The 26,777-nt window shown below is 45.3% G+C and overlaps 1 long non-coding RNA gene across 4 annotated transcripts; it reads left to right on the forward strand.

The window, feature by feature from the left end:
• Positions 1-1,364: 1,364 nt before the first annotated feature.
• Positions 1,365-20,753, forward strand: LOC149128275 (uncharacterized). 4 transcript variants are annotated; one of them, XR_016229390.1, is made up of 5 exons: positions 1,365-1,778; positions 3,428-3,562; positions 4,041-4,251; positions 13,779-13,925; positions 14,031-20,753. It is a non-coding gene; the product is annotated as an uncharacterized LOC149128275 (long non-coding RNA). The 4 variants fall into 4 exon arrangements; XR_016229387.1 differs by lacking the exon at positions 3,428-3,562 and having other exon boundaries at positions 14,031-14,232; positions 15,075-20,753; XR_016229378.1 differs by lacking the exon at positions 3,428-3,562.
• Positions 20,754-26,777: the final 6,024 nt, after the last annotated feature.

Here is a 26,777-nt window from a genome sequence, read left to right on the forward strand (position 1 = left end):
CCGCAGTGGCTGGAGCTGCCCCAATCTGAGGACAGGAGCAAAGAGCTGGATCGGAAGTGGAGCAGCCGAGACTTGAACCAGTGCCCATGTGGGATATCAGCACTGCAGGCGGCAGCTTTACCCGCTGTGCCACAGCATCAGCCCCAACTCTTCCTTTTTTTCCACTGCAAAGCCTACCACTCCCCTGCCTGCCTTTGAGTCTCTGCTGACTGTGGCTGACTCCTTTGCAATAGCAAGCTCTGAATAGATAGCCTCTGCGTTTTCTCAGTTGCGTGGGCTGCATTCATTTCTGCATGCCTAAATACACTTTCTACTTGAGGGAAGGACTTGCACAAAAGGTACCTTTAAAGGAGAGGCTGGACTTCTTTAGCTCTGGAAATCACGTCATGAGGCCAAGCTTTGATGCTGGCCTCTGTTGTCTGCCCAGCACCTGCCCCATGCAGTAGCCCAGTGGTATGCACTTCTTTTTGGCTCATGTCAACCAATCTCACCCTTGCTCTTCCATCAAGGAATGCAGTGAGAATGTGAGTGCCTGAGAGTGACTTTGCCTATAGGATGATGTTGCAACTTTTTAATTTATAGGAAAAGCTTTTATTCCAATCTTTGAGAGTACTTGATAGCTCCAAACATTTTATTTAGTTATGGGAGTGGGAGTGGGAAGGGGAGGGGGAGGTGGAGGTGGAAGGGGAGGGCTCTCATTTGCTGGATTACTCCACAAATGTCCTCAACAGCTAGGCAGGGTCACGTTGAAGCCAGGAACTGACTCAATCTGGGTATCTTACTTGAGCAGCAGGAGCCCAACCGCTTGAGCCACCAGGGTCTGCACTAGCAGGAAGCTGGAGTTGGGAGAGGAGCTGAGACGTGAACCCAGGCACTCCAGCGTGGGATGCAGCTGTCTAACTGCTAGCCCTGCCCCTTTTTTTCTTTTGGGGATTACTTTGACACAGCTGAGAAGAGTCCCACTGCCTTGTGTATGTGTTTCCTTTACAGTGGTTCTGACTTCTCCTCTAAATAACTCCTAATGGGGGCGGGCTCTGTGGCATAGCAGGTAAGGCAGCTGCCTGAAGTGTCGGCATCCCGTATGGGCACCAGTTTGAGTCCCGGCTGCTCCACTTCTGATACATTTTCTGCTATGGCCTGGGAAATCAGCAGAAGATGGCCCAAATGCCTGGGCCCCTGCACCCACGTGGGAGACTCGAAAGAAGCTCCTGGCTCCTGGCTTTGGATCACTGCAACTTTGGCTGTTGTGGCTATTTAGGGAGTGAACCAGTGGATGGAAGACCTCTTTCTGTCTCTCCCTCTGTCTGTGACTCTACTTCTCAAATAAATAAATAAATAAAATCTTTAAAAAAAAGAAAGAAAAGAGAAGCTCCAAACAGTAGGATGGGAGGGGCTGGTAGAGAGAGACCAAGCTGCTGAGGTCTGCCAGCCTCGAGGTGTTTGTGTGTCCACACGTTATCTCCAAGGTACAAAGGTGGTGGTGACACATTAGTTACCGTGAAGATCGGGCAGGCTTCGCGGAGCCCTCGCTGGCTTGTTTTTATCTAAGCCTGGATCTTGTCATGGAAACCTAGCTCTTGTCATCGGTGATAAGTATTTGTTAGAACGAGCTTCCACCCTGTTCTGCCGAGCGTGTACGTGCTGGAAGGCGCTGCAGTTTGGACGTGCCGGCCAGGAGCTGTGGGAGGGCGTCAGTCTGGCCTGCTTCTAGTCCCGAGCACCCTCGCAGAGGACTGTATCTACATTTACTCTTTGAATCCCTGCAGCAACCTTACAAGGTGAGATCAGCTTTTATCACCAGTTTACAGATACTTGGCTTTCTGTTTCCATTCTCTACTGAAATTGTCCTCACAGAGGCACTAATATCCTTCATGTCACCAAGTGGAGTGAAATTTCTCTGGAGGCCTTGTCTTATTGGACACCTCTGCATCCTTTAATCCCAAGGAACTTTCCCTTGTTATTTTTGCCCTGTTCCCATCTTTTCAGAATTCTGTCTGCCTGGATTCTCTTCTCTCTGTCTCGTCTGGCTGCTGCTTCTTGCTTTCTTCACATATTTGTTTTCTTCAGCCATAATTGAAGATAATCCTCTGAGTTCTGTCTTTCGCCCTCTTCTTTATTCTTTCCAGATTCTCTTTAGGGCAATTTGATCTCCATCCAGGACACCACCCACCTTTCATAAGACAAAAAGTCTCAAATTTATGTTGCTAGCTTCTCTCTCCTGAGCCCCAGGCTCCAACTCCAACATGTCCAGGCACCTGCCCTGGACATGTCCACATGTTGGGTCCGTTGTCACCTGAATCTCAGTGTGCCTGAAACTGACCTCATTTATGTCTCCCTTATCTGTTCTGACTTCTCTCCTCCTGTCTTATCTTCCTTAATGGACAGCACATCATTTACCTAGTCCTCTAAACTGGAAACCTCAGTCACCCGTGGGTTCCTCACCCTAAACCCCATCACCACTGGCATCGTTTTAATTTAAGCTTGTATATGGACTGCTGCCTAGAAAGTGTTTCCATCCCATCTTAAAAAAAGATTTATTTTTCTTATTTGAAAACCAGAGTGACACACAGAAAAGGAGAGACAGGGAGATATCTTCAATCTCCTGGTTCACTGGCCCAAATGCCTGCAGCAGTCTGGGCTGAGTCAGTCCAAAATCAGGAGCCTAGAACTCCATCTAGGTCTCCCACATGGGTACAGGGGCCAAAGGACTTGGACCATCATGTGCTGCCTTCCCAGGTACACTTGCAGGGGGCTGGATCAGAAGCAGAGCAGCTAGGGCTTGAACTGTTGCTCTGAAGTGGGATGCTGGCATCTCAGGTGTGCAGCTTAACCTGCTGTGCCACTATACTGGCCCTCACTTCCCTTTTTGATGGCCACAGATCCTTAATTCATACCCACAGGCATGGGCACACAAACCAGGGTTGGCTAACCATGGTATTCCATTTATTTGCCAATGGTAATTGGTTCAAGCGATGGCTATGTGGCTAAGCAGGGCCAGTTATATAACTTCTCTAGCATGGATGTTTGGTCATGAGAAGAAAGAAATTTTGTTTACTATTGTTGATAAGCAGGGAGGCTGTGATCTTGGGACTGTTACCTTTCCCACCCAGTGGAGATGGTGTTGGAGGATGAAACTGTATAATAATGAATTAACTTTGGCCAAATAAAGACCAATCTTTTCTTTTGGCTCCTGGGAAGTGACCGTTAAACCCTTGGAAGGTTCTGCTTGGTAGGTGTTACTGTTTACCTGGGGCCTTGGGCCATGGCATGTGGTCTGACACTATTGATTGTAAGAAGAGGAGAATTTGGAATAAGAAATAAAACACTGGGGCCAGCGCTGTGGCACAGCAGGTTGATCCTCTGCCTGTGGTGCCGGCATCCCATATAGGTACTGGTTCTAGTCCTAACTGCTCCTCTTCCCACCCAGCTCTCTCCTATGACCTGGGAAAACAGTAGAAGATGGCCCAAGTCCTTGGGCTCCTGCACCCACATGGGAGACCCAGAAGAAGCTCCTGGCTTGTGGCTTTTGACCGGCCCAGCTCCAGCCATTGAAGCCTTTTGGGTAATGAACCAGTGATGGAAGACGTTTCTCTCTGTCTCTCCCTCTTACTGTCTGTAACTCTACCTCTGAAATAAATAAGATCTTAAAAAAAAGAAGTAAAGCAACACATGCAGGCAGGGAATGGAGTGAGGCATCTGCAAGGCAAGAAGACTGAGGATTTCCAGGAGCTGCCAGAGCTAAGGAGAAACAAGGAAGGGTCCTCCCCTAGAGACATGAGAGAGACTAGCCCCTGGATACCTTGCTCAGACTTGTGGCTCTAGAACTCTGAAGGAATGTATTTCTGTATTTTTAAGCTGCCTGGTGTATAGTCCTTTGTAGTAGAAGTTCTCTCTTTCACTGGGTTCTGGAGCCTCAGGATCCTAAGTGATTCCTTGCCAATGCAAAGCCTGTCTCTGGCAGATGTGCCTGGGGTGCCCAGGCCTGTTTAGGTGGTCCCTTTCTGCTCATCAGTCACAGTGCCCTCCTTTACTTCCCTCAGAAGCTCACGTGTCCCGAAGCTTCGAATCAGGAGAAGAAATAAGCACGTGGCATTGTCCGGAGTCGACCAAGTCCTTTCTAAGTGTTGGCTTTTCTGAGATACTACAGAGTCGGGTCCAGAAGATCTCCACAACGAGAAGTATCCTGCTGACAACCTGGTTAAGGTAGCTCCACATCTGGCAATTGTTATCCATGGAATTTTCTCCAGAAAGGTATGATGGTTCTCTCAACACAGGAATAGTTTACACAGAAGACATTCCAGAAATATCTTCCTGCTGCTTCTCCACATAGTTGTGTTTTTGTGTCATGAAAAATTGTGGCTTATCTGCAGCCATCTTGAACCACAGCCTACTGTTTGTCACTAGAGTGTGTCTTGAGTACCTAGTCTGACAGCAAAGGCCAAAGGCCAAAAGCCATGGAAGGGAATCTTGGTCTGCCAAAAATGTGCCGTTTTTAGTCTCTTTTCACTCAAATGCTTGGTGAATGATAAATGTGCTTGCTTTGTTTCTCAAGTGCAGAGTGTTAGAGGGCTTAATTCAACCATCTGTGTGTGTAGACAACCCATCTGTGTGGGTAGACAACAGGGAATTGAAATAGGCTAGGAATGATTAAAAGTATTACCTGGAAGTAATTCTGTCCACTGACAATGTTCTTCAAGGGAGAGGCGGCCATTCCAAAAAGTGTCCCCCATCTCAGCTTCCTGCTTACCACAGCCCTGCCTGCCTCTTTCCATGCCCTTGCTGGTTGTGGCCATTGGGGGGCTCATTTGACAGCAGACTAAGCAATGAACATTGTGTGGGCAGAAGCCTGGACAGTTCTGTTTGTACTACAAGGCTTAGCACAGTGCCCAACTCTCAGGTTTTCGTGAATGTCCATCAGGTGAGGTACAAATCATGCAGAACTCAAAACTCAAAAGTTTGAGGCACAGCTCTTAGGAGGAATGAACCTGGAATATTCTGGATATCTGTGAGCTGATCAATTAGCATGAATTGTTGCCATGAGAGAAAAATAAGCACTGGTTTTAAATAGAGGTGCTGGGAACTCGTGTTCCTGGCAGTCGGTCATGTGGGTGCCAATTTGTGGGCTGTGGTTATAGAAGTAATGAGGGCTCCATGAGGGCACCACCTGGGCAGTTGTATTCATGGCTTTATCCCCTGTGCCTGACAGTAACTGCTCAAAATGTTTGTGGAATAAATGATGGGCTGGCTTTAGACAAGGAACCCTCAGTGGTCGGGCAGACATTGGGCTGAGGCCACAGGGTGTTGCACATGTCAACGACTAACAGCTCTTGTGATTCAAATCTCTCCATCAGAATAAGAGAAAGTCCTGATTTCATTTCCATAATGTTGCATATGGGGGGGAAATGTTCATGGATACTTGCAACAAAATGATGGAACTGGAGATCATTATATTAAGTGAAATAAACCACATGTGGAAAAATACTGCCTGCTCTCTTTCATAAGTAGGAATTACAAATATAGCTCATGTGAGCTTAGAACAGAGGCTGTGGAGGGCGGAGGGAAGGAGGACAGATGGAGGCTGGAAGACAGGCACCCAAACACAGTCTGGTGGAAGTGTCAAATCCTAGTGCTCCACAGCACCGTGGTGGACCACAGTTCCCACTAGTGCATTATATGCTGTGTGAAGGCTTGGAGGAGAGGAGCTGGTGTGCTCCACACACAAAGAAAAGACAAGGAAATGGAAAGGCTGGCTGCCTGGTTTTGCTGTGGGCTAGGGTGTAGTAATTTTTACTCCAGGCTTGTGCCTCATAATTGACAAGCATTCTGAGTGTAGACACATATAAGGTGCACAAGTGATACCAAAAATTTGTTCAACAGGTGAGAAAGTGAACACCTATACATGTGTGAATGTAGGTGGCTCTACATGGATAATTATCTGTTATGAGTGGACAGTGGGCCAGAGAATTGCTTGAAGGAAGGATGGTGGGGTAGGGGAGAGAGAGAGATTGTACCTGTGCAGCATCTCCAGGCACAGTCTGTGGGGAAAGAGAGAGAGAGAGAGAGAGAGAGAGAGAGAGCGAGCCAGAGAGCTCCTCCTCTGCTCTTGGCCTCTTTTATGAGATAGGAGGTGATTCTCCTAAAGATCTGAAGCCACTTGGGGGTTATATGGCCCTTCTACAAGTTCCACATGGAACTCTATACTGTATTTTCATGGCATCCCTCCCCCTTAGGTCCTGGATGAAGCAGATGCATATTGGGAAAGGGGGTGTTTGGATGGACAAGTATGAGGATAGAATTACAAATGGGAGCTTGTGACTTCCAGCTCAGCAGACCTAAGCTAACTAACTACCTGCCTGTTTATCCCACATCAACTTGATTGGCTTGTGCTGTACTTATGTGTTGAGATATTGAAGGGTACGCCATAAAAATGTAACAGTGTTGCATGTTAATAAATAAAAAGCAAGCGCTGTAAAACTAAAACAAGTGTTCATGAGAAATAAATTTAAAGATAAATTTATATTAGTGCAATGATGTTTTTGGTTAAGACACCCACCTCTCCTATCAAAGTGCCTAGATTTGAGTCCCGGTTTCACTCCCAATTCCAACTTTCTGCTAATGTACACCAAATGCGGAGCTGGGAGACCGTCAGTGATGGTTCAAGTAGTCAGGTCCTTGCCACCTACATAAGAGACCTGGACTGCAGTCCCAGCTCCTTGCTTCATGCTGGTTGCAAGCACTTGGGGAGTAAACTGGTAGTTAGGAGTGCTTGCTCTCTCTCTCTCTCAGATAAAAAAGAACTTTTAAAGAAATTTAAATATAAATAAATGTAAGCCCCAAACTATCCTTAGACTTTGCCTTCCACAGAGGCCTGCTTCTGTCCTATATGAGCAATTGGGATTTCCTAAGTTTAGAGCCACTCACAAACAGTGACTATACCTCGCCCAGTGAGTGTATTCCCTGTGAGGTTTGTTCATGCTATTCGTCCCCTCTTAAAGCATCATGAGCCTCAGAAAATTTCTCTGTGTGTGGCAACAACCCATGTGATTCATGAAATCATACAAAAGTTCTTCTAAAAGTTCATGAAGTTGAAATCCATGCACCATTTTTCTTCTTTTTTTTATATTAGCACAAACCCATTTATTGACAACTCAGAGGGATGATCCTAATTAAACCAACACTTTTGGGATAGTTGGAAGTGAAAAGTTTGTGATAACAATAATTTAATATATTCATGAAAAAAAAAGCAGTATGGAAATTTACTAATTGAATTGAGCTTGTTAATTGTTGCAGCTAATTCCTGTCCAAAACAATGACAGAACTTTTGTCTGGCTTTCTCATAGACCTGATGACAGGTGGCTTTGTTCATGAAACAATCCATCATTAGTTTCCCATCTTGCAGTTTCCTTGTGAATGCATGAATCATTTTCTCATAACACATTTTCCATGAAACTTTAAAAATAAATACATCTTTTTAAAACATGTATTTATTTATTTGAAAGGCAGAGTTAGAGAGAGAGAGAGATCTTCCATCCACTGGTTCATTCCCCAAGTGACCGCAACAGCTGGGGCTGGGCCAGGCTTAAGCCAGGAGGCAGGAGCTTCGTCAGGGTCTCCCACATGGGTGACAGGGACTCAAGAACTTGGGCCGTCTTCCGCTTCTTTCCTGGATACATTATCAGGGAGCTGGATCTGAAATACAGCAGCCAGGACTGGAACCAGCACCCATACTGGATGCCAGCATCACATACAATAACTTCAACCACATACAATGCTGACCCCTTCCATGAACTTTCTGAAGACCCCCTTATGCACAGAGGATAGTTTCAACTGCTAGGCCCAATGCTTATCCCCAAGCACATTTTATAAAGTTCTTGAGGAAGCTGGCTTGATCACAGCAGAGATCTGTAGGTCTCTTGGTGCCAAAGATTTGATGCTGGTATTGTCAGGTGAGGCTTCAAAGCTCCAAGGCTGATAGGGTACCTCCTTGTTGCAGCCTAAGCTCATAGGCTTTGATAAAGCAGGTTAGAGAGTCACCCTGCCTTGTCAAAGTCTCTTCAAGTGTGAAACTCGGGTTATATTTGGGATAATTGTCAAGTCTAGGAGTTGAGGCCAGTAACTCCCATTTGGGGGTCAAATGAGGTTTGATGTAACATTTCTAAGGAATGGGGAAGTTCATTCCCAGTTCTCACACATGGGATCTGATAAGATGTCACACAGTGGAGGGAAGGAGAAATACATTCTAAAACAAAAACATGATGGAGCAAACTATGTCAGTGCCTGGAATCATTTCAAAGCTATGTAACATTGGGCTGGGTGCCGTGGCGCAGCAGATTAAAGCCGTGGCTTACAACACTAACATCCCAAATGAGCACTGGTTCGAGTCCTGGCTGCTCTGCTTCTAATCCAACTCCCTGCTGATGGTGCCTGGGAAGCAGCAGAAGACAGCTCAAGTGCTTGGGCCCCAGCACCCTCGTGGGAGACCCAGAAGAAGTTCCTTGCTCCTGGCTTTGGTCTGGCCTAGCCCCAGTTATTGCGGCCATTTGGGGAGTAAACCATCGTGGATGAAAGACCTCTCTTTGTCTTTACTTCTCTCTGGAACTCTGCCTTTCAAATCAATAAAAACAAATCTTTTAAAGAAAGCTATGTAACACATAAGGAAAGATTTTTTTCCAGACTTGTCAATCATATGAATTCTAAAGTGAGTAAAAATATATTTTCTTTTTTTATGGTTTTTTTTTTTTGACTTTTTAATATTTTTTTATTTAGTAAATATAAATTTCCAAAGTACAGTTTATGGATTACAATGGCTCCCCCCCCCCCATAATTTCCCTCCCACTCGCACCCCTCCCATCTCCTGCTCCCTCTCCCATTCCATTCACATCAAGATTCATTTTCAATTATCTTTATATACAGAAGATCGATTCTCAAGTAAAGAAGTATATTTATTATATAAAAGCATATAATAGCTAAAAATAAAAATGAATATAATTTTGCCACTTAGAGATACTGTCAATTTTTTGGAGTATATTTCATCCTCTCTCTTCCTGTTAGGATGCTGTGTTTAATTTTCCACTCAGTAGTATTGTGTATTTCATGTTATTAGGTGTTTTCTATATGGTACTATCAAAGATAATGCTTCAGTGAGCATCATCTTTATACTTTATATACAAATCCTTATTTGTATTTTCAATTGTTTAAAAAAAATGAACCGAAGTGGACGTTGTAGGTCAAAGGTTATGACACACTTCGCAAAGTTGAGGGGAAGCCTGTTCTGTGTAGAACTGACTTTCCCACTATCAGCAATTAACAACAGCAGCAACAACAAGCAAGATGGTGGCTAAGGTGCTCCAAGGATCGTTTCCCTACAAAGATGCCAACTTGAACGGCTAATCACATACAAGCCACCTTTATGAGAGCTAAAGGAGCCAGACCAGAGAACAACGTGTCTTCAAAAAAAAGATGCATTGAAGCCGGAAGGAAAGAGTTGCAGTGTCACCCTCACCCGGCTCCAAGCAGGGCAGCTCTGCAGGAGGGAGAGGGAATTAAGTCCAGACCTTTAACCTGAAACCCAGTACCAGGCCTGCCAGTGTACAACCCAGCACCGCAGGCCCTGTCACTACCTGTAGACCAAACTTTGGACCTGCCTCAGCCACACGGTGAAGGCACTGCATCCATCATCTTTTCCTCAACATTTAGCAGACAGTAGAGCAAGATTCCAGCAACCGGACAGCAGGGTGGGGAACTCAATGCAGAACTTCACCTTGGAGCCCAACGTCAGCACATCCGAAGTATGACTCAGCACCAAATAAAGCCCAAAGTTCTCTGTTCCCAGGCTAACTCTTGCAGGCAGAACCTCTAGTGGTTCATTCTGAACTGCATGCCAGCTGTGGATGTGGGGTGCACCTGGAATTGGGGAACCCTTTGGTGTTGAAATAGCAGCAATGTGCTAATAACTGGCCTGCAGTAGACCTGAGCGTGGGACGCCACCAGTGCCGAAATCCTGGAAATGTCCGTAGCCACTGAGAAAATCAACAAGACTGCTTAGAATTTCTGGAAGCAGGTACAAACAAAGCCAGATTATGAAAACTGGGAAAAAATTCTTAATCTTTCAACTTGTGCATGATATTGTACACCAATAAGCATCAAAATTTTCTGACAGCCATGACCTCACCTAATGTACAGAATGAAGTGCCAGAAACCAAACAGATAGCAACTGATAAAGGCAAATCTTCAGGTGTAAAATTCAAACTAGCTGTTTGAGGAGATTCACGGAGATGCAGGAAAACACAGAAACTTAGTGGACAGATAGAAATAAATAAAAGAAGGAAATCCTTGTGTTGAAAAGTATGTTAAGGAACATTAAAAACGTGATAGAATACACCAGTAGCAGACTAGATCAAACAGAAGTAACAATTAGTGAGCTTTAAGGCAGGCTAGTTGAAAGTATGCAGAGGAAGAAAAAAACATGAAGAGGAATGTAAAATGCTCACAGGGACTTTGGGACAGCATTAAAAGAGCAAATATTGAAGTAACTAGGGTTCAAGCGGAGCTTGTGAAGGCCAAAGGTATAGAAACCAAAGAGATAATAACAAAATTTGCCAAGCACAGGGCAAGTTGCAGCTGTCCAGATACAGGGAAGTCAGGGGTCACCAGTCTGATTCAACACAATCAAGTCAATCCCAAGTAGTATTAATCAAAGGTTCCAAGGTTAAAGATAGAGGCTTCTCAATGTTGCAGAAGGAAGGGAAGTACACATAAAGGTGTCAGTTCACTGGACTGCACACTTTCTGGCTGGAACCTTGTGCAGTAAGAGAGAGTGAGATAAGACTTTCAGTATCTGAAGGGAAAAACCTGCCAACCAGCTAAGTTATCGTTTGGACCTGAAGGAGAGATAAAGACATTTCTAGACAAACAAGAGCTAGACTTGTCCTACAAGATATGCTAAAGGGAGTTCTTCAAATAGCAGGTAGGAGATGCTGACAAGTAAAAAGAAAACATCGGAAGATAGAAAACTTGCTGATTAGAGAGCCTGGAAAGAAGTCCACTCATCTCCAATCCTGACCTAAGACAGGTGGTGGAGTTTTTCGAACCGGGGGCTGAGGTGTAAGGCCCGGTCAAGGGCAGAAGGCTGGTGTCTCAGCTCCAGCAGTCTGGCAGAGCGGGTGAAAACCCCTTGCCTTTGCCTTTTGTTCTATTCAGGCCCTCAGTGGATTGGGTGATGCCCACTCTCACTGGAGAAAACCATGGGCTTTACTCAGCTCACTGATTCAAATGCTAATCTCATGTGAAACTGCCTCCCCCACCCCCAACAATGTTTAATCTAGGCACCTGCTGGCCTAAGCTGACCCTACAAAGAACCATCCTGCACAGGATTGCAATCATCAGTTCCTTTGGAATATACTCTGTGCATAATGCGTGCACAGCATGCAAATTGCCAAGTTCAGAAAGGAAGCCTCAGGGGAGTGTGTTTCCAAGATCTAAGACTTTCAGAAACCAAGTAAACCACACACAGCTTGTGGGAGTTAGGCAACTCTGCAAGCCAGGCTGGGTAGACTGCCAAGATGACGGGCCATCTGACTATGTTTCTAGGGACAATAAGGCACCCTATTTGGCACCAGTTTTGGGAAAAGTGGAAGAAGTACAGCGCAGCCAGCTGAAAGCCTTCGCCTCATTGGAATTCAGCTGGGCCCGGAGGACATCTGCCATCTGGGCTGTTTTGTTCTCTGCTTGTTCCTGTGCCTGGGGAAGAGCCTGGAACACTGTGGGTTTCACAACACCACACTCTCCCCGGGCATGACTTGAGACAGCATCGTATGTGTGGTCCATGCTGGGAGGGTGCTTGGAGGAATATAAAAACTGTCTGGAGGGTAGTTATCAATCAGCTGCTGTGTCAAGACCAGTTGCAAACAACAAAACCCATCAGTCTAGATTAAGATGATAAAAAGACTTATTGGAAGAATATTACAAAACCTACAGAATTGCTACATGGCTCTAAATCCACATATACTGGAATAATACCCAACTAGGCTGTGGGTTTGCTCCAGCCTCCCTGGGCACTTTTGCTGGGCATCCTCACCTGGATTGGCTGCCTAACGCTGCTCCCCTGCCTCCCTGATCACAAGGCATATTTGATGTGCTTCTTGGGAGATTGGTCCCCTCAACTGTTACTTTGAAATTGGCCAGCTTTATTAATGCTGAGGGGCCCCGCTGTCTATCCAGATAACAATTCTGAATATCAGCTTGAATAAAGCAGGCAACATGGTAAGGTTTTTAGCATTTATTCAGTGAGAGAAATACACAGGGAAGCGAGAGCTTTATTTAGGCAGAAAGAAGTCTAGAAATGTTAAGCTGGGTCCATACCAGGCAGAGAGCAGGCCAGGAGCCATCTTCTACTGCTATCCCAGGCCATAGCAGAGAGCTGGATCAGAAGAGGAGCAGCCGGGACCAGAACTGGCACCCATATGGGATGCCAGTGCTTCAGGCTTTAACCCCTTGCACCACAGCGCTGGCCCCCTTTCTCTTAAGTTTATAGATTGCTATAGTCAAAGCCAATGCACTGTTTTCATATTCAGATCAATGACCATTATCTTTTCTGTCTTTGGTAAACGGAGTTAGAGTGATAATGAGAGGTGAGTTAGGAATAAGAATGTGCCCAGAGGCTTCCTGCTAATGTGCACCTTGGAAGGTAGCAAATGATGGCTCAGGTAATTGGAACCCTGTCACCCACGTAGGAGATCCAGATTGAATTCTCAGTTCCTGGCATTGGTATGACTCAGGCTTGCCTGTTGTGGACATGAGGAGAGAACCAATGGATGGGAGATCTCTGCCTGCCCATATGGGATGCCAGAGCGTCAGGCCAGGGCTTTAACCCACTGTGCCACAGCACCGCTCCCCCCCCATGTTTCTTTTAACAGATTAATTCCCTTATCAGAATCTCCCCAGTGCCTCTAATTCCTAAAACGAGCAGCAAGTAGCCAGAATGACCGATTATGTGGCTTTCCTGGAAAACTGATTGATCACTGAGTTTAAGATCCACCTTCAGAATCCTGTACACTGCCACATAGAGAAATGTAAAATTTTTATTTTCAATTTATTGGCTGGATTAAGCACCTCAGCATTCCTTACTGAGTACGTGATAAAATTCACATGTAATATAAATATAAAGTGTATTATACATACCTTGTCCTCAAACATGTTAAAAATTCATTGAAACAATTCTCATTTTGTAAGATTTAGCAGTTTGGACGGAGCCTGTCAATATTATGCAATTTCTATTTCTATTTCCTGGTGCCCTGCCCCCAGCACACACTCCGCTCCCATTTTACTGTTGGCTGATGGTCACCGTGACTGGTTGAGGTTTGAGGAGGACGGTCCCCACGGGCCACCCCTGGATTGCTGGGGACTGTGATTCATCCTCATTGGAGAATATGCTCTCTTCTCCCCAGCCCCGAGAATCACTAGTGTGGGATATAGAAAAATAGGCATGGAACAAATTTCCGTAGTAAACCATGTTAGTAACATCCAGTTTTTTCCAATAGCGTGAGTATATCCTTTGCTGGCAGCAGAGGGCTTCCTGAGGAGTACAGAGTTTCCCTTCAGGAGAAGGGAAAAGTGCGGTGTGCACGGTGAGGAATGAAGCTACTAAGAGAAGCCACAGCTGTCCTGCAGCTTCTTGGCTGTGTGTGCTCAATCCTTGGTTCAAGTTCTGCTGTTTGGCGAATCCCTGAACACTGTGTGACAGCCATCTGAGTATTTGAAGCTGTTTATTGTATTTTCAGGTTGAGGCATTTGGATCTGGCTGAAGAGCCCATGAGAGTATTTCATGCATGGAAATCAAGACACTCTGGCAAAAACAAAGAGGACCTAAATGAAAGATCTCTGTGAGTGAGATCCCAGTGGAAAGAATGGGGACATCGAAGAAGGAGGTATCTTTGTATTTTCAGGTTGAAACACCCCTTAGTTCAATTACTCTGCATTTGTTCAATAAATACTTAATTGAATTCTTTTTTTTTTTTTACACACTGATACAGCTTGTTTTTTCTCAACAATCAAAATGCAAAGTTCATCACAATGGAGCTGTTGTTTTGGTTATGCATAATGTGTATCCCTCCAAAAGCAGAAGAAAAACAGAAAAAGTACCCTCACTAAAGTTTCCCCATCACATCTTTCAAGCTCATCCCACAAAGGTGCCACGGGAGACTCAGGAAAATACTTAGAAAGCTGCCCGATGAGGTATTTATGCAAAAAGAGTAGTTCTGGAGTAAAGAACACATTTTATAAGATATTCATCTATTTTCTCAAGAGATCAGAAAAGGAAATCACACACATTGCATTTCATTTTTTTAAAATTAAAAAAAATTTTTTTGACAGGTAGAGCTAGACACAGAGAGAGACAGAGAGAAAGGTTTTCTTTTTCCGTGGGTTCACCCCCAAATGGTCGCTGTGCTGATCTGAAGCCAGGAGCCAGGTGCTTCCTCCTGGTCTCACATGCGGATGCAGGACCCAAGGACCTGGGCCATCCTCCACTACCTTCCTGGGCCACAGCAGAGAGCTGGACCGGAAGAGGAGCAACTGGGACAGAATCCGGTGCCCCAACCGGGACTAGAACCCGCTGTGCTGGCGCTGCAGGCGGAGGATTAGCCAAGTGAGCTGCGGTGCCGGCCACATTTTATTATTTTCTAAAAGAAGCCTATGCCCCTTTAGAAAAATGAAATGAGGGGGGACAGCCCACTGTGGGGAGTTTCATTGGAAGAGTCCCCCTGCCAGAAACAGCCCTGAAAGTTTGCCTCTGCCTTCCAGGAGAGAGAAGCCTGCATTTCCTCATCGTGGCGGGGGTGGGGAAGGTAGGGGATTGAGGTGGTGGTCTTTGGGATGGGTCAGGTGGCAGCAAAGACAAGCGCTGCTCAGTCCCACAACTGTGGACCGGAGGGACTTTGTGGCATCAGATGTTTGGGTAGAGGGAGGGGGCAGAGCACTGTCACCTACACCCTCAACAAAGACACTGGATGTGTCAGGCTTAGGGAAAGTCCCTGACCTGCTGCATAGGTGCAGGGTTTCCCATGTTCTCTCCTCAGCAACCCAAAGGAAGATGAAAGTGGGCAATGGCCCAGTGGATTCCCACTGTCCTGGCTGCTGGCTCGGCATTGGCCCACAATGGCCGCATCGAGAGGATCTGGGATCTCCACAGCCTCCTCCGGCTCCCCCACCATCAGACCCCACCCAAGTGGATGTTTTTGCTTCAAAACTGCCATCCTTTTGGATGGGAAATAATATTCCTTGACAGGTTTCTCTTTGGATCTCTCTGTTCAACGTCTGATTTTTCAGGCAAAGATGACAGGGTTTCTTGGCTACGTGACACCGTGTGGTTGTCTACATTCAGCTCTCGAAATCTTGTGGTCTTAATTCCTGGCTGGTTGATGCTCTCGGGTGATGGACAGGCCGGCCGTCCCTTCTTCCTGTGAAATGGCGCTGTTGCAAAACAGCCGGCCGTCCTTACCCCTTGGGCTCACTTCCTCCATCACATGTACCCTATCTCCTACTCTCACCCAAATAAGGCCCACTAGCAGGTTGCCCCTTCTCCTGGCAAATTTGCATAATGATTCACTGCCTTTTTTCCTAGAACCGAATCACGGCAATGATTTTCTCAAGTCAGCGTCCCATGATTCTCTTGAGTCTATCATACACACTCACTACTAAGTTTGCCCTCTATTGCTTCATGTGAAACACGAGCAGACACAGAGAAAGGACACACTTTTCAACAGAGAACTGGAGGGGCTGGGGGCTGAGTGCACACAAGTCCAGCTGAGAAGACACCTGCACAACCAGCTTGTACTATGCCCTTATTATCCATTATAATAGTGCTAGGAAATATTATCATTGTTTTAATGGAACCTAAAGTGTAATCGCATTAGCTTATTAGGCAACTAGTAGTAATGATAAGCAATGCTAAGTGTCTTTGACTTTATGTATGTATTATGTTAGATGTTGAGTTAAGTAATCCAGTAACTACATTAAGTTGATTACACTCCCCCTTCCCTCCACCTGGCCAAATGTGACCCAACCTTGACCCAGGTCCAGGAATGTAAAAGGGAGGTATAAAGCTTGAGATAACAACCAGCCCCTACCCTGGAGTCCGCAGCAGGTGTGGGGACTTATTAGAAGTGTCAACTTGATCTATAGCATTCCCCTAAAGCCTGCTTGTACATGATAAGAAAAGCTCTGTAAGAATTGGGCTCGGGGCTTCTCGGGGGCTTCCTCTCCTGGAGGCACTGAGGGGCCCGGGTTCGAACTCGTAATAAAAACGACCCTGCTAATTGGCTTCAACTTTGGTCTCTGGTGGTGTGATTTTCGGGGGGACCATGGACTGCGGGCATAACACAGCCATCCAAGCCCCTACCAGAGCAAGAAGAGAAATATATATATAAAAATATAAACATATATAAATATATATTTGTAAATTATATATATAATATATATAAATATATTGCAGAGCAAGTTCCACAAGTCAGAATTTGTCCCTGAAGAAGGTTAAACCTTAAACGCCTGCTTCAAAAAACCAAAACAAAATAACCCAGAAAAAAAGAAAAAGAAAAAACCAAAACCAATAACAAAGAGTGAATGAAAAAAGAAAGAAGAAGAAAACCAAAAGACCTCTGAGCCTAAGGGTTTAAAAATTAGAGGCATAGTCTTTTCTCTGCTTTCTATATTTATATGAAAATAATTCATGCGTCATGCTAAATAAATTATCTAACTGTGCAAGAATTTCGTTTTTTTTGAATAAAAGTTTGTTTTCCTGATTTTTTTTCTTTTTTTTTCTTCAAAGGAGTCCATGCATTGTGGATCAGAAATTTCCGGCCGGCGCCGCGGCTCACTAGGCTAATCCTCCGCCTAGCGGCGCCGGCACACCGGGTTCTAGTCCCGGTCGGGGCGCCGGATTCTGTCCCGGTTGCCCCTCTTCCAGGCCAGCTCTCTGCTATGGCCAGGGAGTGCAGTGGAGGATGGCCCAGGTGCTTGGGCCCTGCACCCCATGGGAGACCAGGAAAAGCACCTGGCTCCTGGCTCCTGCCATCGGATCAGCGCGGTGCGCCGGCCGCAGCGCGCCGACCGCGGCGGCCATTGGAGGGTGAACCAATGGCAAAGGAAGACCTTTCTCTCTGTCTCTCTCTCTCACTGTCCACTCTGCCTGTCAAAAAAAAAAAAAAAAAAAAAAAAAAAAGAAATTTCCGCGACTACACTGACTGAAAGTGGAAACCACTGATTTTCGTGAAGATGAACTTTTTTTTTTTTTTTTTCTGATCAAGGTCCCACTTTATTGAAGGAGGCAGCTTATATAGTACAAGGCAAGGATTGTAACAGTTGAGGGCAAGCAGGGGTCATTTTACAACATAGTTAGAAGGAATGGTTTTACAGGAGTTTTAAATCAACATCAGTTTGACAAGGGGAGTTACCGTGGGGTTTTACAGCCACCAAATACGCTTATCAAGATACAAGAGGTTGTGAGATCAGAGGGCACTGAAGCCAGAAGGCCAAGCACCAACCATATCAGTGATCTGTACAAACGGAGCTTTCTAGTGATTTGTAGTGAAAGTTAATCTAAACAGAGGCCTATACAGGGAAACCAACACAGTGGCTCCCAACAGTCTCCTTCCCTCCCCAAAGCCTATACCCATCTTAAGACTATTATTGAGGAACTGTGCTGCTCTGTTTTCTTTCAAAGCAGTTTCTTTGAAATTGGCTAGAAAGGAGTTCAGTATGGACAATTTGGCACATTAGTGGGGAAGGTTAGATGAAGAATAATCTATAAAAAAGTGAGGTCAAAGGAAATCCATGCCAATAGAAAGCCTGAGTAAAAATTTGTAACCAATAACAGAATTATTTTTTAAAAAATACTAGTCTGTACATGAGAAAGCAATTTCTCTTCCACACCCATTATCTAATTCCAAGTTAGTTTGCAAACTCCATTTTGAGGGCAGAATGGGAGTTACTTTATTTGAGTTGTTTTTTTGCCACTTTTTTGTTTTGTTGTCTGTCAATGCGTCTTCACTCTTTTAAAAAAATACACCACAATACAAATGGCAGCTTCTGCAGCTTTGTTCTGTTTTGTTTTGCCCACTTGGCTCAAATCGTGTTGACAAAGAGCTCTACCATTATTTCCTTAACAGCTCCTGTGACTTCGTGACCGCCCGAGACTGCTCCTCCCGCGGGCACTTGAGAAGACACGACTGGCTTTCTGCAAGTTTTCTTCTCACTCTCACTCTGCGTGTTGCCTGTTGTGTGTTGTGTTGTGTGTGTGCACACAGGGCCCTCCTTCAGGCTCATGGCTTTTGGAACTTGTTCTTAATTGACTCTAGAGTAGAATTCGAGGATTAGCAGCTTCACTACAAATGCACCGGTTTCCTCTCTCAGTCGCTGACACCTGACGGATCTGAACGGTTCCTTCAGGGTCCACCAGGCGAGCTGCCACCAGGCTTCAGGGTCACGAGGCGCAGAAGAGCAGAGGCCAAGGCCCCGTGCGCACTGCGTGGCAACGCCAAGGGCCCTCCTGGCACAACGGCATGCCCAGGGCCACGGGTACAGGTCGTCCTTCTTCCTAATTGCGTTCCTTTCTGCTACTCAGTGAGCCCAGCTGGGTGTGCGACCTGACTCTTTAAACCTGAGGGTGGGCCTGCACGCCGGTCGCTTTGCACATGTGCTTTCTGCGTGCCGCGTGTGTAAATCCCGCGGCATCGCTGTAGACACCCCTGGGAATTCAGCCACACGTTTCCGACAAACTGGAGGAAGCAATGGTAATTTTCGCTTTTTTGGTTTTGCCTTCAGATGATGAAAAGCTTTTGTAAAACGGCTGAGTGTCAACACGAGTTCTACGGCTTCAATCTCCATTAAAAATAAAATCCTTAAGGGTCCAAAATAAAGGAAAGGGGGGCCAAAAAAAAAAAAAAAAAAAAAAGCAGGTGTCATCCCCCGCCGCCTCCATAGACCGCTTCCAATCCAGAGGAGCGGCATAGAGTAACCTTGCACTGGCCACAAGGAGGCGCTGTTCCCCCAAGGATCAGCCGACAGAGGTCTTGAGCAGCTCCTGTTGGCGGCTGGTGGGAGCCTGCTAAGTGCCAGCATCTTTGATAGAAACAGGACTGCGCCCCGAGTAACTTCTCTTGTAACCCCTACCTTGTCATTCGGGAATACATCGTGGGGGGCTGGCATTTGGGAAGTGAATCAGAGGATGGGAGAGCTTCCTCTTTGTAATTCAAATACATAATGAGTAAAAATTAAAAATAGAAGAAGAAAGGCATCTTGGACAACACCACTCTGTCAGCAGCAGCTCATGTATACTATTGGTGGTTATTGGGATTGTTTACTGTCTCTGGCAACTGTAAACATACTTGTGGTGGTCATGTTGGTCCCGACATTGCTGGAGGCTGGGCTGGTTCTAACCCAGTCTTTCCCTGACTACAGGACAGCCCTGTGCTCCTCTCGGCAGGCGGGCTGACTTACCTGGCTGGGAGAGTGGGCAGTGGGTCGCTGGGAGTGTGAAGCTCTGTCTCCCGTTGGCTCTGCCCTGGACTGGCCTGCATGCGGGTTAAGTCTTCTCTCGTTCTTCCTGGTGATTAACTTCTCGGGGTGCAATTGTCTGCAGTTCTTGTAACACTTCTGAAGGTAAGGGTGCTGTTTTCCTTTTCCATGTTCACGTGTTACTTGTTCTACTTCTGCTTTCTTGTGTTTGTAAACTCACCTGGGAAGGCCTGGACATGTCAGGTGCTTGGTCTATGGCTGACAAAGTCCATGTTGGCCCAGAATCAGAAGATTCTATGGAGATGATCTCTCAGCAGTCTTGTTACTCCCATGTGTTTTATTCACCTGATTCAGAACTCGGAAGAGGTATTACTTCAAGCCTTCAAAGCAACAACGTGGGCTCCGGAAGTAGAGGAATCAGTTCCGAATCCCCATCCTTTCGTTCATTTTCTTACTTTTACGACCTTCGGCAAATTATCTTTCTGAGCTGCAGTTTACTTAGTTTGCATGCTCTCTCCAAAGCTCAAGGAATTCAATTACTATCATGAGGTTAAGAGGTGGGACCTTTCAGAAGTGGTTAGGTCACGATGACTCCATCTTCCTGAATGGACTGATGTGATGGTGGGAGGGGGTTATTTCTTGTGACTGCAGCAGTGGACTAGTTGTGGCTGAGGGGAATGGGTTAATTGTGACTGATGGAATGAGTTAATCTTTTTTTTTTTTTAAAAGATTTATTTATTTATTTGAAAGTCAGAGTTAGAGAGAGAAGGAGAAGCAGAGAGAGATAGAGAGAGATAGAGATAGAGAGGTCTTCCATCCGCTGATTCATTCCCCAATTGGCTGCAAAGGCTGGAGCTGTGCAGATCCAGAGCCAGGAACCAGGAGCGTCTTCTGGGCCTCCCACACAGGTGCAGGGGCCCAAGGACCTGGGCCATCCTCCACTGCTTTCCCAGGCCAGAGCAGAGAGCTGGATTGGAAGTGGAGCAGCCAGGACTCGAACCACCATCCATATGGGAAGCCAGCACTGCAGGCGGTGGCTTTACCTGCTACGCCACAGCGCCAGACCTGGAGTGGGTTAATCTTATGACTGTGTGAGCGGGTTTGTTCTTGTGACTGAGTTTTGGCCCGTCTTGCCTCCTTGTCTCTCACCCTCTGTAGCCATGTGCTGCCTTTGCCATGCATGAGCCTGGTCAGATGCTAGCACCACTCTCTTGGATTTCCCAGCCCTCAGGACTTTGAGCTAAATAAACTCCTATTGTTTATAAATGTCTCAGTCGTTGTTATTCTGGTATAGCAGCAGGAGACTGACAGACACTCCCCTAGTTCTCTGCTCCTCCTTCTTGGATTCCACAGTGGTGTTTTTCAAGCCTCTATTGTGGATGGGCTCTTACTTTATTTCTACTCTCCGCTTCCTCCCTAGACTGTTTCATCCACTTTACTTTCGTGGCTTCAATCATTATCCATACACTGACAACTTGCAAATATTTTCCTCGAGCTCAGAACTTTTATCTTGTTTTGCAAGCCCGTATGTATATTGTACCAGTTTCGTGATCTCTTATCCATTTGTTTAATGGGTACTGAAATTCGAGTATATTCCAGCCATGCTTTAACTATTGAGGACGCCATATTGAACATAACAAGCTTGATTTCTGCTCACACCAAGCTTACATCCTGGGTGGAATTAGATTGGAGAGACAGATGGAAACAGTTGAGTTGCAGGATAATTTCAGAGACTAAAAAGACATTTGAAGAAAATAAAACAAGGTATGAGGATGTGAATAAGTCTTATAGGTAGAAAAGATTTTTCTGAGGAGATATCATTTAGGTTTAAATGTGAATGATGAGGCTGGCGCCGTGGCTCAGTAGGCTAATCCTCCACCTAGCAGCGCCGGCACACCGGGTTCTAGTCCCAGTCGGGGCACCGGAATCTGTCCCGGTTGCCCCTCTTCCAGGCCAGCTCTCTGCTGTGGCCAGGGAGTGCAGTGGAGGATGGCCCAAGTGCTTGGGCCCTGCACCCCATGGGAGACCAGGAGAAGCACCTGGCTCCTGGCTTCGGATCAGCGCGACGTGCCTGCCGCAGCGCGCCAGTCGCGGCGGCCATTGGAGGGTGAACCAACGGCAAAGGAAGACCTTTCTCTCTGTCTCCCTCTCTCACTGTCCACTCTGCCTGTCAAAAAAAAGATGTGAATGATAAGAACCAGTTGTGCAAAGTCCTGGACTAGATTTGTCCAGGGCAAGGGAAGCAGGCTTAGAATGCTTAGGAGGTAGCTCTGGTGGGGCACAGGAAGTGCTGGCTTGAACCATTCCCCGAAGGTCATGTGTTGGAAACGTAATCCCCTAATTCAGATGTTTCTTGTGTTTGGAGGTGAGAACTTTACAAGGTGACTGAAATGTGTTCTTCCGTTCATGGATTAATGGGTTAGTGGCGTATGAGGAAATGGCTTTGTTATGAAAGGAGCTCTCTCTGGCAGCTTGTCATCTTGCCACCACGTGATGCTCTCCATCGTGTAATGATGCAGCAAGAAGGCCCTGGCCTGATGCTGCGCGAAGGCCAAGGCCATGTCTTAGACCTCCCAGCCTCTAGAACAAGGAGCTAAGTCAACCCCTTTGCTTTAGAAGTTAACCAATTTCAGGTATTTTATGACAACAGAAAATTGGCTAAGACTGCAAGCAAGAAGAGAAATGGGAGAAGAGGTGGTGACAGTTGGAGAGGTCTTCTGTCTGCATTCCAGCCTCAGATGTCAGCCAGGCCAGGGGAATCGCCCTTTCACACCCTCAGAGCACTTCATTTGTATTTCTCTTCTTGCCCTCAGCCCAGTTTGCTGTGCTGTGGTTTGTTGGTTATGCATTTTGTGAGTTCTTTTTGGAGGACCAAATGACTACAGCTACTTCCGACTTCTGAGGTCACTATGGGAGGTCTTAAAGAAACACTGGCAGAGACACAAGCATTGGAACACATGACAATTGTTATCTGCTTGTTTATGAGATTCACTGAAGAATCTTCTTTCTCTGTACCCACCCAGAAAATGAAAACACGGGGCTGGTGCTGTGGCACAGCCGGTTAACGACCTGGCCTGAAGTACTGGCATCCCATATGGGTGCTGGTTCTAGTCCCGGTTGCTCCTATTCTGATCTAGCTTTCTGCTATGGCCTGAGATAGCAGTGGAAGATGGCCCAGGGCCTTGAGTCCCTGCACCCCTGTGGGAGACCCGGAAGAAGCTCCTGGCTCCTGACTTTGGATTGGCGCAGCTCTGGCCGTTGAGGCCATCTGGGGAGTGAACCAGCAGATGGAAGACCTCTCTCTCTCTCTCTCTCTCTCTCTTTTTCAATCCTTTAAATAAATAAAATAAATATTTTTAAAAAATTCCTGGAAATGAATTGAGATGAAAATAAAATATCAAAATTTATGGGATCAGCAAAAACAGTAACAAGGGGGAATTTTGTGATAAATAGTGTCTACATTAAGAAATTGTAAATACACCAAATAAATGAGCTATCAATCCACCTCAAATTACCACAACAAACCAAATCCAAAATTAGTACTAGGAGGAAAGAAATAGTGAAAATTAGAGAGGAAATAAACAAATTGAAATAAAAAATACAAAAGATCAGGGAAATGAAGAGCTATTTTTTTTTAAAATACAACCAAAATTGATACACCATTAGCCCACTAAACAAAAAGGAGGGAGAAGAACCAAATCAATAAAGTCAGAGATGAAAAAGGAAATGTAACAACAGACATAGCCGGCGCCACGGCTCACTAGCCTAATCCTCCGCCTAGCGGCGCCGGCACACCGGGTTCTAGTCCCGGTCGGGGCGCCGGATTCTGTCCCGGTTGCCCCTCTTCCAGGCCAGCCCTCTGCTGTGGCCAGGGAGTGCAGTGGAGGATGGCCCAGGTGCTTGGGCCCAGCACCCCATGGGAGACCAGGAAAAGCACCTGGCTCCTGGCTCCTGCCATCGGATCAGCGCGGTGCGCTGGCCGCGGCGGCCTTTGGAGGGTGAACCAATGGCAAAGGAAGACCTTTCTCTCTGTCTATCTCTCTCACTGTCCACTCTGCCTGTCAAAAAAAAAAAAAAAAAAAAGACACTAAAGGAAAAAAAGAATCATCTGGAATTACTACAAAGAGCTGTATGCCACCACATTGAGAAACTTAGAAAAAACGGATAGATTTCTGGACACATACAATCTACCAAAATTGGTTCAGGAAAACATACAAAACCAAAACAGACCAATAAACAAGAAAGAAATTGAACCTGTTGAAATCCTTGCTTAGTATATACTAAGTTGATCTTCTGTATATGAAGGTAATTGAAAATGAAACTCGATGAAGGGCGGGATGGATTACAGTAGCTTCCCCCCCCACCATAACTTCCCTCCCACCCACAACACTCCACTCTCCTACTCCCTCTCCCCTTCCATTCACATCAAGATTAATTTTCAATTATCTTTATATACAGAAGATCAATTTAGCATATATTAAGTAAAGATTTCAACAGTTTGCACCCACACAGAAACACAAAGTGTAAAATACTATTTGAGTACTAGTTATAGCATTAATTAAACACCTAAGAGTAATTGTGTATTAATTACAGAGTTCAACCAATAGTTTTAAGTAGAACATAAAAAATACTAAAAGGGTAAAGTATTAAGTTCTTTTTTTTCTGTTTCTTTTTGTTTGTTTTTTTTTATATAGTTTTTTTATTTAATAAATGTGAATTTACAAAGTGCAACTTTTGTATTGTTGTGGCTTCCCCTCCCCCCAACCTCCCTTCCTCCCGTGGCCCTCCCCTCTCCCACCCCCTTCTCCCATCCCACCCTTCATTGAGTTTCATTTTCAATTACCTTCATATACTGAGATCAACTTAGTATATACTAAGCAAGGATTTCAACAGGCTGCACTCACACAACCGCATAAGGTATAGGGTATTGTTCGACTAGTAGTGTTGTTTTTAAGTTTCATAGTAGAACACATTAAGGACAGAGATCCTACGTGGGGAGCATGTACCCAGTGACTCCCGTTGTTGATTAACAGTTGGCACTCTTATTTATGACGTCAGCAATCACCCGAGACTCTTGCTATGAGCTGTCTAGGCTATGGAAGCCCCTTGAGTTCACCGGCTCTGAACTTGTTTAGTCAAGGCCGTATCACAGTGGAGGTTCCTTCCTCCCTTCAGAGAAAGGCGCCTCCCTTCTTGATGGCCTGTTCCTTCTGCTGGGGTCTTATTCACCAAGATCTTTCATTTAGATTGTTTTTTGCCACCGTGTCATGGCTTTCCGTGCCTGTGAGACTCTCATGGACGTTTTAGCCAGATCCGAATGTCCAAGGGTTGATTCTGAGGCAGGAGTGCTGCCATTCTATGAGTCTGCTGTGTGTCCTGCTTTCCCTGCAGGATCATTCTCTCCCTTTTAATTCTATCCTTCATTAGTTGCTTACACTGGTCTTATTTGTGAAATCTCATCGACACATACCCTATCTTTTTTTGATCGGTTGTGTATTTATACTTATCACTTTACCAAGTGCACTGGCATTGGTACCTGCCTCCTTGGTAAGATTGAGTTGAAATCCCCTGGCACATTTCTAGTTCCACCATTGGAGGTAAGTCCCTCCCGAGGGAGGGAGGTTGTGGGGGGAGCCACAACAATACAAAAGTTGCACTTTGTAAATTCACATTCATTAAATAAAAAAAAAACTGGAAAAGAAAAAAAATTCATATGGAAACACAAGAGACCCCAAATAACTAAAGCAATCTTATACAACAAAAACAAAGACCAAGGCATTACAATACCAATTGTCAGAGACACTATGGACAATTATAATTAAAACAGGTTTGTACTGCCTGAAAAACAGATGGATAGATCAATGGAATAGAATAGAAACTCCAGAAATCAATCCACACACATACAACCAACTTATCTTTGACAAAGGAGCTAAAACCAATCCCTGGAGAAAAGATAGTCTCTTCAACAAATGGCGCTGGCAAAACTGGATCTCCACATGCAGAAGTATGAAACAAGAACTTACATAAAAATCTTATACCTTACATAAAAATCCTTACACCTTACATAAAAGTCCACTCAAAATGGATCAAATACTTAAATCTATGACCTGATACCATCAAATTACTAGAGAACTTAGGGAAACTTTCCAAGGCTGTGGCATCAGCAAAGACTTCTTGGAAAAGACCCCAGAAGCACAGGCAATCAAAACTTTTAAAATGGACAAATGGGATTACTTCAAGCTGAGAAGCTTCTGCACTACAAAGGAAACACTCAGCAGAGTGAAGAGGCAACTAACAGAATGGGAGAAAATATTTGCAAACTATGCAACTGATAAAAGATTAATATCCAGAATATAAAAAACTCAAGAAACTCAACAACAACAAAACGAACCATCCAGTTAAGAAATGGGCAAAGGACTTGAACAGGCATTTTTCAAGAGAGGAAATTCAAATGGCCAACAGACATAAAAAAATGTGCAGGATCACTAACCATCAGGGAAATGTAAATCAAAACCACAATGAGGTTTCACCTCACTCCAGTTAGAATGGATCTCATTCAGAAATCAGCAAACAATAAATGCTTTCTCTCTCTGGGCCTCTGCCTCTCTGTAAATCTGTCTTTTAAATAAATTAAAAAATTCTTAAACAACAAAAAATGTCAAGGAACATGTAACAGGCATTTAGCCTGGTGATTAAGAATCCAGCGCCCCATGTCAAGGTACCTGAGTTAAATTCCTGGCTCCAGCTCCTGACTCCAGCTTCCTGCCAATGCAGATCCTGGGAGACAGTAGTGATGGCTCAAGTAATTAGATTCCTGTAATCTATTTCACAGAGAGACCTGATGGAGACCTGGCTAGTTTTCCCAGCTCCCACTTCAGGCTAGCCTAGCCCCAGACATTGCAGGCATTTTAAATATTTATCTACCTACCTACCTACCTATCTATCATGTATATATATAATAAACAAATACAATAAAAAAAAATTCAGGGCCAGCATTGTGGTATAGTAGGTTAAGCCTCCACCTGCAGCCCAGCCATCCCATATGTATACCAGTTTGAGTCCCAGCTACTCCTATTCTGATCCAGCTCCCTGCTAATGGTCTGGGAAAGCAGTGGAGGGTGGCCCAAGTCCTTGGGCCCCTGAACCCATGTGGCAGACTTGGAAGAAGCACCTGGCTCCTGGCTTTGGATCAGCCCAGCTCCAGCCATTGCAGCCATTTGGGGAGTGAACCAGTGAATGGAAGAACTCTGTCTCTCTCTCTGTCTCTC

The sequence above is a fragment of the Oryctolagus cuniculus genome, chromosome 1, assembly GCF_051225735.1.
Source record: "Oryctolagus cuniculus isolate XC-2025 breed Fujian yellow rabbit chromosome 1, ASM5122573v1, whole genome shotgun sequence".
Classification (NCBI taxonomy): Eukaryota; Metazoa; Chordata; class Mammalia; order Lagomorpha; family Leporidae; genus Oryctolagus; species Oryctolagus cuniculus.